The following is a 15,915-nucleotide window of genomic DNA, read 5'->3' on the forward strand; positions in this document are numbered from 1 at the left end:
CATGTCATTTATTCTGTATAGGTTTGAGCATAGTGTGAGCTGAATCTTCTGTAATGCCGGCCCTTACAAAAAAAAGATTGCGTTTTGAAACTGCAGTAAAATTGCAGTAACTGCAGTCGACTGTGGTATTTTGGAGCAGTAATTTCAGAATATACTACACTCTAACTGCAGTTACAATGCCAAATTACTGCAGCAAAAAAAAAAAATTGGTGTTATTTTGGAAGCAGTATTTGCAGCATACTGCAGTTTATACTGCACTCTGACTGCAATCTTTTTTTTGTAAGGGAGCTGCCACTGGGGTAGCTACGGAGAATAAATGTGTGGGGGTTTTCTCACCAAATTTGTAAAGTTAAGAAATGAAGGTGGATATTACTTTTACATTCTTTTTGTGGTTTTTGTTTTTAGTCTTTAGTCTTTGTAAAGCTATACATATTATATACAGAAAAAATATCCCACAATTTCTCTCATTATCAAGTAGGCTAGGCCTCTGGTGTTATATTTAGAAAGAACTGGGCTATATAGCCAGTAGCCTAATTCTGCTAAATGTGTAAAAATAATAAATAAATAGAGTTGCCTGGAAATACTCTTATAACGTCAATCCACCTTGCTACAGTATGTGAAGTAGCTTTCTTTCTTTCAAGTGGATTGGCTACAACCCCATCGGATTACTCTGATTGGAGCGGTCTCTTGTCAACCAACGCATGAGCTCCAGCTCCATGCTCTACGATCACGTTTCCTTGAGACAAATAGGCATCGCTTTAGGATGCTGAACAAGGTACTGCTGTCGCATCAGGACCAGAAGTCTGAATGGGATGGGGACGATAAAAGAGGTAAGCTCAGCTTGCTTGTTTCTGCCGTCTGTTATATTGTTTTCGAGGCTTTTTAATCAGCTGTTTACTAGCCTATCCCGGGGATTTCACTCTCCCGTTTATTATGACATGTTAATGAGTTTACCATAACCTAATGTTTAGGGTACACGACTGCGTTCACAATCCCAACCACCTCACAGGCTACTGTTCAAATAGTTTTTATTCGGTCTCGAGGTATTTCGTTCATTGACTCATTAAATTCACCGTGTAGCTTTAGGATCCGCGTGTTCCTGTGTCCTACGATGGATGCGAGCCCATCAATAGGATTTCTGCGCAGCTGTGCAGCACTGGGCACATCTCTTATTATATTATGGGGGATATTTTGATAATGATAATGGACTAGCCTGCTTCAAAATGAACTGTCCATGGTAACAAAAAAAAAACAGCCTAACAATTTTTGGATGATTTTTATTGCCGCAAATGTCCCCTCATACTACACTCCGTTTGGCTAGTCTAGACTAGAAAGTTGGTATGAAGAAGCATTTAACTTTATTTAGCAATAGCCGAAATACTGAAATGAGCTTGAGTTGACAAAATCCACCATACTTACAGGAACACTTTAAGATGTTGGGACACATTTGAACATGGTAGTCGTGACCTTGACACACGGGCTTTCATTTTGTATTCCACGTATTTTTTTCCTTGATAGTAGCCTAACAAAGGTCTGTTGCCTCGGATGTTAAGGTCAAGATGTAGGAGGGGACTTTGGTACACTCATGCCTCCAGTGAAAAAGCATTACAAACATCATTATCTCGTTACAAAAATGGAATCTGATAGTCTTTCTGGTCCTGTCTGCCACATGGCATGTTTAATTGAAGTATTGTCTAGGTATTATTATCTGTCTATCTATGTGCTGTGTACAGGGCGGGCCCTGGCCTTTTGGGGATCCTAAGCAAGTTAATAACTCATTTCATGCATTTCTACAAGTTTTGCCATGTGGCGGAGATTTTTTTTTGCAGTTTTGAAGCTCATTTCCTGCAATTCTGGGCACATGCACAGCTGGCTAGACTATTTTATCAATCAAAACGTTTTTAGCTGACATGGGCTAATTGAGTGACTGTCATAAGGAGAGAAAAACTGCTGATGAACAACCATGTTTTTATTATTCTTTTTGGTTGGGGGCCACCTAGCAGTTGCTTATTTCTCTTTATTCTGACTGCTCAATAACTACTGGAGCTCTAGAACTCCTGCTTTACTCCTGGTTATACAGAGGCATTTTCATCTCATACCGTCATGTCTCTTATATCTCCCTCCCTATGTACAACATATACAAAGATAAAACGACTGAAAGAAAGGAATGCCTATGGCCCTCATTTTAGGTATTAAGTTATTGCAATGTTCGCCTATACACAGGTATTGGAGCAACTTCATGTAAAGTGTTACCATAATGTTAGAGACAGTTTGAAATTTACTATGGTGGGGGAGGTGGTCCAAAATAGAGAAGGGTTTGTATACCTTTTTTTTGTTTTGGGGAGGGTTTTGTGTTTTTTTATTGGGCACAGGGGAGGTTTTGTGTCTTTTTCCCCCGGTTTACATTTGCTCTTTTGCAGGTTGTACTATATAATTTATTCCATCCTAGCCAAATGTCCTCATATGCTTGCACGCACCTCCCCTATATCAAGTTGTTTTGGTACTTCCCTTTTGCACTATGCTTTTCTGTGTGCAAAATTTTACTATAACACAGGGTGTACACTGAGTGTACAAAACATTAAGGACAACCGGCTCTTTCCATAACATAGACTGACCAAGTGAATCCAAGTGAAAACGATGATACCTTATGAATGTCACGTGTTAAATCAACTTCAGTCAGTGTAGATGAAGGGGAGAAGACAGGTTAAATAAGGATTTTTATGCATTGAGACCATTTGAGACACGGATTGTGTATGTGTGCCATTCAGATGGTGAATGGGCAAGACAAAAGATTCAAGTGCCTTTGAATAGGGTATGATAGTAGAAGCCAGGCGCAATGATTTATGTCAAGAACTACAATGCTGCTGTGTTTTTCACGTTCAACAATTTCCTGTGTGTATCCAGAATGGTCCACCAACCAAAGGACATCCAGCGAACTTGACTGTGGGAAGCATTGGAGTCAACATAGTCCAGCATCCTTGTGGAACGGTTTCGACACCTTGTAGAGGCCATGCCCAGACAAATTGTGGCTGTTCTGAGGGCAAAAGGGGGGGTGCAACTCATTATTATTAATGTTTTGAACACTCAGTGTCTATGCAGTGTATATGTATATCAGTCTAGATGTATTATAGTCAACGTAAATCCGGGAGACTCAAATTAATATGATATGTTACATTTGGTATGGTTATAGAAGGCATATGTTTAATTGGCAATCATACAACACATACAAGCATTCAAACCTGCATACATTTTCAATATGAAGCCACAAGAACAAATAGGAATAGCTCATAGGCAGCGGAGAGGCCATATGCAACATTGTAATAACAGTGAAGATATGAGACACACAGCTCAAAAAGCTCCCCTATTGATCTTGTTTCGGGACAATACAATTATCCTAGACTAGCCTACAACACCACAATGCAATGAATAATTGCATTATTGTTTTCAAGTGAGTAAAAAATTCTATTCTAGGCGCAGTGAAAATGTCATTTGAATACCGGCGCATTTGAAGCCCTGTGAATTGAATGTTTAATTCCATTTGGATCAATTGTGGGTGTACTCTTGACAATTTATAAGGTCTAGAAAGGCACAGTACCAGGCCAGTCTGGCTGTATTTTTACTTCTGATACTGAGATGCGCCGTCTGTTGAAGATGCTCATTCTCCAAAGTCGTCCTATAATAATGTGACCACGTATGCTATGGGCAGGCCCAGTAAAGTTTAACGCTCTGCCTCCTTTCCAATCATCGCCCACCTAGAACCTAACGCTTCAATATATATATATATTATAATCTAAATATACTGAACAAAAATATAAATGCAACATGCAACAATTTCAAAGATTTGATTGATTCTGGTTCGTATAAAACAAAACCAGTACATTGAAATAAATGAATTAGGCCCTAATCTATGGATTTCAAATGACTGGGCAGGGGCTCCGTCAATCAGAATTAGTTTTTCCCCACAAAAGGGCTTTATTAGACAGAAATACTCCTCAGTTTCATCAGCTGTCCAGGTGGCTGTCCAGGTGGCTGTTGCAGACGATCCCACAGGTAAAAAGCCAAATGTGGAGGTCCTAGGCTGGCATGGTTACATGTGGTCTACGGTTGTGAGGCCGGTTGGACATACTGCCAAATTCTCTAAAGCGATGTTTGGCTTATTGTAGAGAATTGTCTGGCAACAGCTCTGGTCAACGTTCCTGCAGTCAGCGTGCCAATTCCATGCTCCCTCAAAACTTGTGACATCTGTGGCATTGTGTTGTGTGATAGAACTGCACATTTAGATTGGCCTGTTATTGTCCCCAGCACAAAGTGCACCTGTGTATTGATCATGCTGTTTAATCAGCTTCTTAATATGCCACACCTTTCAGGTGGATGTATTATCTTGGCAAAGGAGAAATGCTCACTAACAGGGATGTAAACAAATTTGTGCACAAAATATGACAGAAACAAGCATTTTGTATGTATGGAAAATTTCTGGGATCTTTAATTTCAGCTCATGAAACATGGGACCAACACTTTACATGTTGCATTTATATTTTTAGCAGTATATTTGTCATTTAACTTTTAAAATGTATTACCTTTTAATTGTAGCATAACCAAACCAGTCACAAAGACTTCTTCAAAAGTCTCGTCCGTCCAAAATCTAATTCCAGCATCCTAAAAATGGCTTTACATCCAACCTTTTTATGGGAGTAATGTACATGTTGTATAAAAAATGTCACAACATCATGGGAAAGCGTGCAGTTTGTTAGGCTAGATGACATAAGTTATGATGAACTTCACAGGGTGGTGAAAGTGCAAGGTGATGAGCTTGATGCTCCTTTTATAAATATTGAGGGTCTTATTCTGGTGACATGATGATTGATGCTTGGCTGCCATTTGACAAATCAAAATAATCTTGCACTTTTGTCCATAATAATCTCATCATGTAGGCTTTACCCACATTGTATCTGCGAGCTGCTGGCTGAGAGCACACGTGCCAATACCAGAGTGGGCACATTGGCTATACCTGCACAACATTTTTTGCACAAAATCATCAGTAGGTTTAGAGTTGAAAATGAGATGAAAACCCATTTAACTTGTATTTTCTATTCGGTACATGGGCATTTAACTGCAAAAGTCATTTTTATGTGCACTAGTCAATTTGTTGGAAATCAAACTCTGATGGGAAAATGGGCATATTGTTTTTATGCAGATTTTTTTTATAATCTGTCGCCAATTGGATGGAAGCCTAGCTATAGACACCCTAAAGACCCTAGCAAATGCACTAGTCCAGTGTCAGTTTGATTATGCCTGCACATCATGGTTCACCAGCAGGCCCAAATTGTACTTAAACTCCCCCCTCATACTCATCTGGAGGTCGAGCTTTTTAGGCTGCTACGCTGGCTATCTGTGGAAAAAAAGAGTAGTATTACTTCAACTTGTTCTGGTCCACAGAATGATCATGGACTCAGCCCCCAGGTACCTATTCAGCAATTTTTCATTTGTTAGAGATGTCCACCAGCGTAATAACAGAGCCAGAGACTCTCATATTCACTGTTTTAAATATTAAAGTCTATCTGGTAAGAACACATTTTTGTACACCGGCGCTGTTGAGTGGAATAAACTACCACAACAAACCATGATATTGAAGTGCCAAAGTCATATGCTTTGTTTATTAGTTGTGTGGTGGAACATTTGTTGATTATATTTTATATAATTATAAATATGGTACAAAATGGTGAAAATCTTATTTCCCCCTAGCTGATCATTGTCTGCAGCCGGCTCTGATCGTAGTGCAGGCCTAATGAAACAGGCAGGGAGAGTGGGCTCGTCCGTGGTGGTCGGCAAACCCTCATCCTTATGGCCCCTAGCCCTGCATGGCATCGACTGTGCTACAAAAGCGTGCTGAAGTGGCAGTCGATATCCACATTTTCGAACTGTCCCTTACATACTCTGTGGCTGTGTTCATCATGGCAATTTGGCAAAATTCTATTACGTTGCAGTTGAGTAATTTTTATAGTGTGTTTATTAAACAAATCGTGCCCAGATGAATCCCATATGGCCATGCATATGATTATGCGTTTAGTAGAGACGTGCGACGTTCAGCCTGCTGCACAGTCACAATGGAAGGTCTAGTCTAGAGCGCTCGGTTAAATTGTGTTTAGGAGCAACTCTCTCCATGGTTAAATGAGCAAGATATAGATTTCATTGTTGTAAAAGTAAGGTGAGTGTGCTTCATGTACTATCATGTTAAATCTAAATATTAATTTATTTGGTATCAATTCATTTGAAGGTGTCCTTGTTACAGTGTAAAACATGTGCAATTACACTAACAAGTATTGTAGTTAATTGTAATAACTCATAGTTACACTGTAATAACAACATGTAACTGGTGGTAATTGCAGCATGTAATTACACAGGTGTAACAACAAATGCTTGTTACAAACGGGAAGGTTTCCACTAAATTCCCCAAATTAGTGTTTATTTTCTTCTCAGCTGCATCCGATTCAGTATAACTGTCACAAGGTTGTAATCTCTTGTTGGCAGATGCGCTGGGCGTCTGAGATTACAAAGGTTGGAGGCTCAATAGGCTCTAATTACCTACCCGTGACTGCGCAATCTTCAAAATCTCCACTCAAAAAGAGTACCATCTGGGTTAACTTGGTTGAGTTTACAAAAACAGATCAGATATAGATAGGTCAACCTCACTGACTGACCATACGTGTGTCACCTCAGATTATATATAAAACAGTACTTACAGTACCAGCGTTTCTTTATTTTTTTCTATTTTCTACATTGTAGATTAACTATGAAATGATACATATGTTACATATGATACATATGATACATCATGTAGTAACCAAAAAAGTGTTAAACAAATCAAAATATATTTTATATTTGAGATTCTTCAAAGTAGCCACCCTTTGCTTGATGACAGATTTGCACACTCTTGGCATTCTCTCAATCAGCTTCACCTGGAATGCTTTTCCAACAGTCTTGAAGGAGTTCCCACATAAGGTGAGCACTTGTTGGCTGTTTTTCATTCACTCTGCGGTCCAACTCATCCCAAACCTTCTCAAATGGGTTGAGGTCTGGTGATTGTGCAGGCCAGGTCATCTGATTCATCACTTTCCATCTTGGTCAAATAGCCCTTTCACAGCATGGAGGTGTGTTGGGTCATTGTCCTGTTGAAAAACAAATGATAGTCCCACTAAGTACAAACCAGATGGGATGGTGTATCGCTGCAGAATGCTGTGGTGGCCATGCTGGTTCTGTGTGCCTTGAATTCTCTAAATCACATACAGTGTCACCAGCAAAGCACCCACACACCATCCCACCTCCTCCTCCATGCTTCACAGTGGGAACCACACATGCAGAGATCATCCGTTCACCTACTCTGTGTCTCAAAAACACATGCCGGTTGGAACCAAAAATCTCACATTTGGATTGATGAGACTAAAGGACAGATTTCCATCGGTCCATTGCTTGTGTTTCTTGGCCCTAGCAAGTCTCTTCTTATTATTGGTGTCCTTTAGTAGTGGATTCTTTGCAGCAATTTGACCATGAAGGCCTGATTTACACAGTCTCCTCTGAAAAGTTGATGTTGAGATGTGTCTGTTTCTTGAACTCTGTGAAGCATTTATTTGGGCTGCAATTTCTGAGACTGGTAACTCTAATGAACGTATCCTCTGCAGCAGAGGTAACTCTGGTTCTTCCTTTCCTGTGGCAGTCCTCATGAGAGCTAGTTTCATCATAGTGCTTGATGGTTTTTGCGACTGCACTTGAAGAAACTTTAAAAGTTCTTGAAATTTTCCGTATTAACTGACCTTCATGTCTTAAAGTAATGATGGACTGTTGTTTGTCTTTGCTTATTTTAGCTGTTCTTGTCATAATATGGACTTACCAAATAGGGCTATCTTCTGTATACCACCCCTACCTTGTCACAACACAACTGATTGGCTAAAACACATTAAGGAAAGAAATTCCACAAATGAACTTTTAAGAAGGCACACTTGTTAATTGAAATGCATTCCAGGCGTCTACCTCATGAAGCTGGTTAAGAGAATGCCAAGAGTGTTGAAAGCTGTCATCAAGAGAAAAGGGTGCTCTCGATTGTGCAGCTGTAGAACCTTATGAGGATCTGAGGACCCATGCCAATTCTTTTCAGTCTCCTGAGGTGGAATAGGTTTTGTCATTCCCTCTCCACGACTGTCTTGGTGTGCTTGGACCATGTTAGTTTTTTGTTGATGTGGACACCAAGGAACTTGAAGCTCCCAACCTGCTCCAATGCAGCCCCGTCGATGAGAATGGGGGCGTGCTCGGTCCTCTTTTTCCTGTAGTCCACAATCATCTCCTTTGTCTTGATCACGTTGTTGTCCTGGCATCACACGGCCAGGTCTCTGACCTCCCTATAGGCTGTCTCGTCATTGTCGGTGATCAGGCCTACCACTGTTGTGTCATCTGCAAACTTAATGATGGTGTTGGAGTCGTGCCTGGCTGTGCAGTCATGAGTGAACAGGGAGTACAGGAGGGGACTGAACACACATCCCTGAGGCACTATGGTGGTCTGCTTAAACCATGTTGGTATTACAGACTAGGACAGGGAGAGGTTGAAAATATCAGTGAAGTCACTTGCCAGTTGGTCAGCGCATGCTCGCTGTACATGTCCTGGTAATCTGTCTGGCCCCGCTGCCTTGTGAATGTTGACCTGTTTAAAGGTCTTACTCACATCGACTGCGGAGAGTGTGATCATGCAGTCTTCCGGAACAGTTGGTGCGCTCGTGCATGTTTCAGTGTTTTTTGCCACGAAGCGAGCATAGAAGTAGTTTAGCTCGTCTGGAAGGCTCGTGTCACTGGATAGCTATCGGCTGTGCATCCCTTTGTAGTCTGTAATGGTTTGCAAGCCCTGCCACACCTGACAAGCGTCAGAGCCGGTGTAGTACGATTCGATCTTAGTCCTGTATTGATGCTTTGCCTGTTTGATGGTTCGTCGGAGGGCATAGCAGGATTTCTTATACGCTTCCGAGTTAAGAGTCCCGCTCCGGGCCTCCCGGGTGGCGCAGTGGTTAAGGGTGCTGTACTGCAGTGCCAGCTGTGCCAGCTGTGCCACCAGAGACTCTGGGTTCGCGCCCAGGCTCTGTCGTAAGCGACCGGGAGGTCCAATTGTTCTAGTGTTGTCCGGGTTAGGGAGGGTTTGGCCGGTAGGGGTATCCTTGTCTCATCGCGCACCAGTGACTCCTGTGGCGGGCCGGGCGCAGTGCACGCTAACCAAGGTTGCCAGGGTTGCCATGTGTTTCCTCCGACACATTGGTGCGGCTGGCTTCCGGGTTGTATGCGCGCTGTGTTAAGAAGCAGTGTGGCTTGGTTGGGTTGTGTATCGGAGGATGCATTACTTTTAACCTTCGTCTCTCCCGAGCCCGTACGGGAGTTGTAGCGATGAGACAAGATAGTAGCTACTAAAAATTGGATACCACGAAATTGGGGAGATAAAGGGGTAAAAAAAAATATTAAAAAAAATAAATTTAAAAAAAGAGTCCCGCTCCTTGAAAGCGATAGCTCTAGCCTTTAGTTCAGAGCATATGTTGCCTTTAATCCATGGCTTCTGGTTGGGGTATGACGTACGGTCACTGTGGGGACGACGTCATCGTTGCACTTATTGATGAAGCCATTGACTGATGTGGTGTACTCCTCAATACCATTGGAGGAATCCCGGAACATATTCCAGTCTGTGCTAGCAAAACTGTCCTGTAGCTTAGCATCTGCTTCATCTGACCACTTTTGTATTGATCTAGTCACTGGTGCTTCCAGCTTTAATTTTTGCTTGTAAGCAGGAATCAGGAGGATAGAATTGTGGTCAGATTTGCCAAATGGAGGGTGAGGGAGAGCTTTGTATGCGTGTCTGTGTGTGGAGTAAAGGTGGTCCAGAGTTTTTTTCCCTCTGGTTGCACTTTTAACATGCTGATAGAAATTTGGTAAATGGATTTAAGTTTCCCTGCATTAAAGTCCCAGGCTTCTAGGAGCGCTGCACTCTGGATGAAAATGTTCTTGTTTGCTTATGGCGGAATACAGCTCGTTCAATGTTGTCTTAGTACCAGCCTCAGTCTGTGTTGGTATGTAAACAGCTACGAAAAATACAGATGAAAACTCTCTAGGTAGCGATAGTGTGGTCTACAAGCTTATCATAACATACTCTACCTCAGGCGAGCAATAGCTCAAGACTTCCTTCTATATCGTGCACCAGCTGTTATTTACAAAAATACATAGTCCGCCAATCCTTGTCTTACCAAACGCTGCTGTTCTATCCTGCCGGTATAGCGTATAACCAGCCAGCTGTATGTTGATAGTGTCGTCGTTCAGCCACAACAGCCCGCCCTCTGGCCCCTTTTTCCTCTGCCTCCTCTTCATGCAAATCACAGGGATCTGGGCCTGTTCCCGAGAAAGTAATATATCATTCTCGTCGGCCTCGTCAGACTCGTTAAAGAAAAAAAAAGGATTCTGTCAGTCCGTGGTGAGTAATCGTCTGATCGTCCTGATGTTCAGAAGTTATTTTTGGTTATAAGAGACGATAGCAGCAACGTTACAAACAAAAACAAACAAAAGACACAATCCGTTGAGGACGCGTAAAACGTCAGCCTTCTTCTCCGGTGCCATTGTTAATATGTGGTAGAGACAAAGCATGTATAACAATCTAACATAGACACTTTACATTACCCCTAGCCCAATATTGGAATCAAGGAGCCTAAATGTTACTCCTTAGTCCAAGGAACTTACATGTCCTGTTTAAAGGGCGAATTGGCCCTGGATGCCAAAACAGCCAAATACTCTATCTAAACGTGAATTGCTTCTCAATTGCGATACGGTTCTAGAAACATAAATCCCTTTACTTTCACATGACATAAAAATCATTTCCAAAATGCAAAATATACACTTACTGTAAACTGTTTTTAACCAGTTTTGACACAGTTGCAGCCAACAGTATTTTTCAGTGTCAACACGTTTGAGGCGTCTGTCTTCCGTTTACACACAGGTGTTCGGAGACGCTAGCTAATTAGTCTTCTGTCTGTTTTCCGTAAACAAGCACTGTAACACAGAATTATTAGGGCCTTGTGGAACACCTAACCCTATAAAGGTGTGTATCAATTTAACCTTTGGTTTTGGAAAATTATTTCTCGCCGATATGAAGGACAATGTCCCTATTCGACCAAAACCGTACCGCAAGCGATGCTTGTTAATGTTCAGACCAGGGTTCATGGCTGTAAACAAAACTCCTCCCTACAGAAGAGGCCTTTGTCAAATGGAACTGAGAGTCATGATCAAGGGCTACATTACCCCTAGTTATCATCATTATAATTTCTATAGCTTAGGCATATAGCTAGCTAGGCCTAGCTAGCTACCTAGCTAGTTTCTGTCTTATCTAGCTAGCTATAATAGTACTTGCTAGTGTTTAGCTACATGATAAAGGAACTTGTGTTACTCAAAGTGTGTTGACGCAAGTAGCTAGCTAACGTTAACATGCTGGGTGTTTCTCATGTATTACCCTTGAGTAATGGATACCCTAAGAACACGGTTCAGGGAAGATAAGACCATTGAGCCCAGCCTATGTTAGCTAGCTAGTTAGTGAATAGCGACCATAGCATATTTGCCAGCTTTAGCTAGCTAGCTAGTCAAGGTTAGAAAACTAGCATGCTAGCTAGCATGTTAGCTAATCCAAAAAAACTAAACAGATTGCATGGAAAGTCTATTTTGTAGATGGTAACTAGCTAGCTAGGCTAGATAGGCTCAACAAAAGTTAGCTAGCTAACCAACACTGGGCTCGTTAGCTACCAAACAGTAGCGAACTACCTATGCTAAATCCTCCAGCAGAATTCATGAATCAAAAAAAGGTTAACAAATTGCATGGAAAACTCTCTCCTTTGTTGACCTACAACACATTGTTTCTTTCGCAGCAATCTTTCATGTCTGGATTTTGCACACTGACCTTCTCGACCCCATTCGTTGCATACTGTTACCTGTACATGACATCAGTGTCAACCAGTGGAGGCTGGTGGGAGGAGCTATAGGAGGACAGCCTAATTGTATTGGCTGGAATGGAATAAATGTAATGGAGTCAAACATGTGGTTTCCACTTGTTTGATGTGTTTGATATCGTTCCATTAATTACATTTGTACCTCAAATTGGTGGTTTAAAAATGAATATTCATCATGATCTTAAATTTGAAAATTTAAAATTGCTTGAAACAGATCAATATCTTTGGTTTAGTACCAGTGTTTTTGTCATTTACGCCTGTCTATAGTCGGGGATGTCTCAGGCCTCACATGAATTTGCAGATTCATTTTTATCTGTCGTAAACATTTTCTCACAGACGTGTGAGTTGTTAAATCGCTACTACAGGTTCTCATCAATTGACTGGTATACTGTATGTAGTATACCCAAGTTCATTTAGGTTTGTCTGTTAGAAGAGCACCAACGGTACTTGTCGCCCCAGTTAATGTCCCAGTTTCATTGATTTCAATACAAATATCGATGTGAGTGATTCATTAGCGTCCTATTGATTACAGGAGAACAAGCCAATCAATTCCAGTCTAGAGTGACCCCCTGGTAGTATTGGTGGGTGAGCAGTTTATAAGGTACTAATTCAGCAAAATACAAATGATCTGAACAGAGATGTGATGTGTGCAAGTATTTTTTATGTCTTCAAAATGTCACTACTTATTTCAGCATATTAATTGGACATTTAAACCAGTGTTTTGACACTCTGCTATAAATAAAATCTATGATTTTATTCTAGATTCCTGTTGACGTCTGCAACAGAGGGGGGATGCGTATTTCAAAAGATACATTTTCTCCCTTTGGCTTTTCATCCCTGTCAGTCATGTGCTGTATGGTATGCCTTAACCTTGATGTGTAGTGTGTGGTGTCCAATTCCCTCCAGGGAATGGATTGGTTTGATATCTAACCAATTCTACTGTGCACCTCATCCATCTTCCTTAGAGCGCCACTGTAATAATCGTTGTCATTGCCATTTGCGCTCAATTGAATGGATTACATCATCCCTTTAGCCATGACATCAATACAAGTCAAAACTCTTTGCTCATTCTTGCCACACATGCACGGACAAAACCTGCACATCTGTGGGACATATAGACACAGGTGTGTGAACAAATCCTTGTGTGCACACACACACTATCGTATTCCCATTTCTACCTTATGGAGTTTACACCTGTTTTAATTACAGCTTTGAATCCAGTTCCTTGACATTGATGCATTGATTGCAACTTCAGTAATAGTGGTAGTTAATTGATTCCTCTGGTTGCGTTGACATACCGTGGCATTTACTGCACCAGCAGGCTAAGCAGGGTACCGCACAACCTTTAATATGAATGAATGTGACTTGTGAAATGAATTCCAAGGAATGATTTCCAATGTTGGGTCTGGTTGGGTTCACTACTCCTGCAGAATTTCTAGTGGAAAATAAAATGCCAAGGAAATCATTTTAGTTTGTCAATATGAAAATCTGCAGCCCTATGAATTCAAAAACACATTTAGAACCTTGGTTTATCAGATTCAATATAGAGGAAGTAGGTTTGAGCAGGGTAATACTGTTGGATATTTGTTTAATCCTCCCTTGCCTTTTCATGATGTTCTTTTTCCCCAAACCAAGGCTAGTATTTGATTAAAGATAGGACGGGGTATTTCTGCAGAGCTTTTGCTGAACTTTAGGAGTCGCCTTCCCCTGTTCCTTTTGGGTGGTACAGTATATATTTAAAGCCCGTTCCTGTAGAGGCACTGGAGCTATAGTTGGCGTTTCTCTGTGGGGATTTGCTTGCTCTCTAACACACTGGCATGGTCATTGTGGAGTGTGGTGTTCCACAGCTCTTGGTCAAGTGGATCACAGACTCATTGTTATTAAAATTCCAGTCTCCTTTTAGGCATCTCAGCATGTTTCAAACTGGTTTGCTATGCTTGGACGTGACACACATCATTTGTGTCTTTACTGAGTACTGTTTCATAAAACACATCTTCAGTTCTTTCATGTTTTTGGTATCCAGACATAATTACACATTTTGGCAAATGTTTCTTTATATTGTCGTTTTGATTGTATCATTCACTAAAGTTGATGGCACTCATTTTCCCGATATTGTTGGTTTGAAAGTAATCACTCACTAAATTTGACGCCACTCATTTTCCTGATATTGTCGGTTTGAGTGTATCATTAACTAAATTTTATGGCACTCGTTGTGAACAAACTCTATGAGCTTATGTTCACTATACTTATTATTAGCTCTGGTCTCAAATATTGATTCCATAGTTGGCCCCAAAACTCGATTAGGAAGTATGCATCTTCTGATAACATAATCTGCTTCGTTTTTATCTTGTACGCAAGATAGTATTTTGCGTTCTCAGTGGTTCATCTATTTCAATCTAGAATTTTATGGTGATTTCATTTAAAGTTTAATCCCAGTTAAGCCTTGTGTGTTACTCTGAATCACTGCACTGTTAAGTTCTTTCTATTTCAAAAATGTTATTTTAATATTTTTTACTTTGCACACACGTTTAAAAAAAATGAAAATGGTGAAGTGCAATTATTGAGAGAAGATGCCTTATCTAGAATACGGTTAGAATGCATTTTAAAAGTTGTGCTGTAGCATCCATCACAGTGCTTGGATCATGTTCAAATAATATAAACATTTACTAAGCCATCCAAGGACATGGGACTTTAAGATTAGTCTAGGAATTCTGATTTTCATTATGCAGAGTATGCAGGTTTACAATGTTGAAACGTTCCATGCCTGGCTACTTACAGGCAATTTACAAACAGAAAAAAAGCTAAAGAAATGTGCTTGAATTTGTAGGTTTAGTGTCCTGTCTTTACTTTCTTTACTTACTGTATGTATCTCTTTAGCTGCCCCAATATCTCGTCACGAGGAGAGTGCAATAAATGCTCAGAGAGCTGCGTAGGGCTTAATAGATAGAAAACAAACCTTGTGCCAACTTCTGTTCCATCTCTGACACCTCCCTGCTACAATATTGGGCAACGCAATTTATTGGGAGGTGTGGTGGCAAGAGTGGTCTTAAAATCAAAGCAATAACTCTCTGTGCACAGCAGAAACGGGCTCAGAATACATCCCAGCCTCTAAACAACATCTCAGGCCCTCCCTCAGCTGTTGCATCCTGGGTTTTGTGCTCATCATCCCTGCACAGGTCTCATTACTTCTCTGAAGGAAACACACACCCCCGCAGCAGGTGTTCCTCTCAGTGCATACTGATGAGCTGCTAACTGACTGAAGCGCTGCGCTTGTGTACTGCTACTCAAAAGGCAATAGGCAAAGATACGGCATTGATTGTGGCTCAGTTGGTGCTTGCAATGCCAGGGTTGTGGGTTCGATTCCCAAACGTGTATGCACTTACTACTGTAAATTGCTCTGGATAAGAGCATCTGCTAAAGTGTAAATTAACTTTATGTTACTTCCGTGGAAACGTTTGGCTGGTTGTTTACATCAGCACTCGAAGTCGGTAAACATAGCTTGGAGCAGACGCTATTTGTCATCCAAGTTTAGATGTATCGTTAATATGTAATAGGAAGCCACAACATGCAGAACATAATCATTGAAATGTGTGTCCTCTCTGATAAAAATGTTATATTATGTAGAGAGGCTTAAATCATTGATCGTTATTTACCTTGCTTTGTTTTCCATTGATTTGATTGATTCACTGCACATTAGAATAACTTGCAAACCGTTTATTTAGTAATCACATTTTCCACAGAATTATGTATGTTCTCTGTCTCCATTCAGTAATAAATATGCAAATGTTCATAAGGAATGGAGGAAATGCTGAATTTGAAGGAAAACGATATGGGAATGGAGCACTTGCAGAATATTGGTCTGCCTCTCTCCCTGTCCCAGCTGCCTGGTAGGAGAAGAGTGGGTCTG

At 40.9% G+C, this 15,915-nt stretch overlaps 1 protein-coding gene across 1 annotated transcript in view; it reads left to right on the forward strand.

The window, feature by feature from the left end:
* Positions 1–756: 756 nt before the first annotated feature.
* LOC139406017 (beta-1,3-galactosyltransferase 1-like) overlaps positions 757–15,915 on the forward strand; it is a 111,397-nt gene continuing 96,238 nt past the window's right edge. The window contains exon 1 of the mRNA XM_071148479.1: positions 757–830. The gene's annotated coding sequence lies outside the window, so the exon portion shown is untranslated. The remainder of the gene's footprint in view (positions 831–15,915) is intronic.

The sequence above is a fragment of the Oncorhynchus clarkii genome, chromosome 3, assembly GCF_045791955.1.
Source record: "Oncorhynchus clarkii lewisi isolate Uvic-CL-2024 chromosome 3, UVic_Ocla_1.0, whole genome shotgun sequence".
NCBI lineage: Eukaryota > Metazoa > Chordata > Actinopteri > Salmoniformes > Salmonidae > Oncorhynchus > Oncorhynchus clarkii.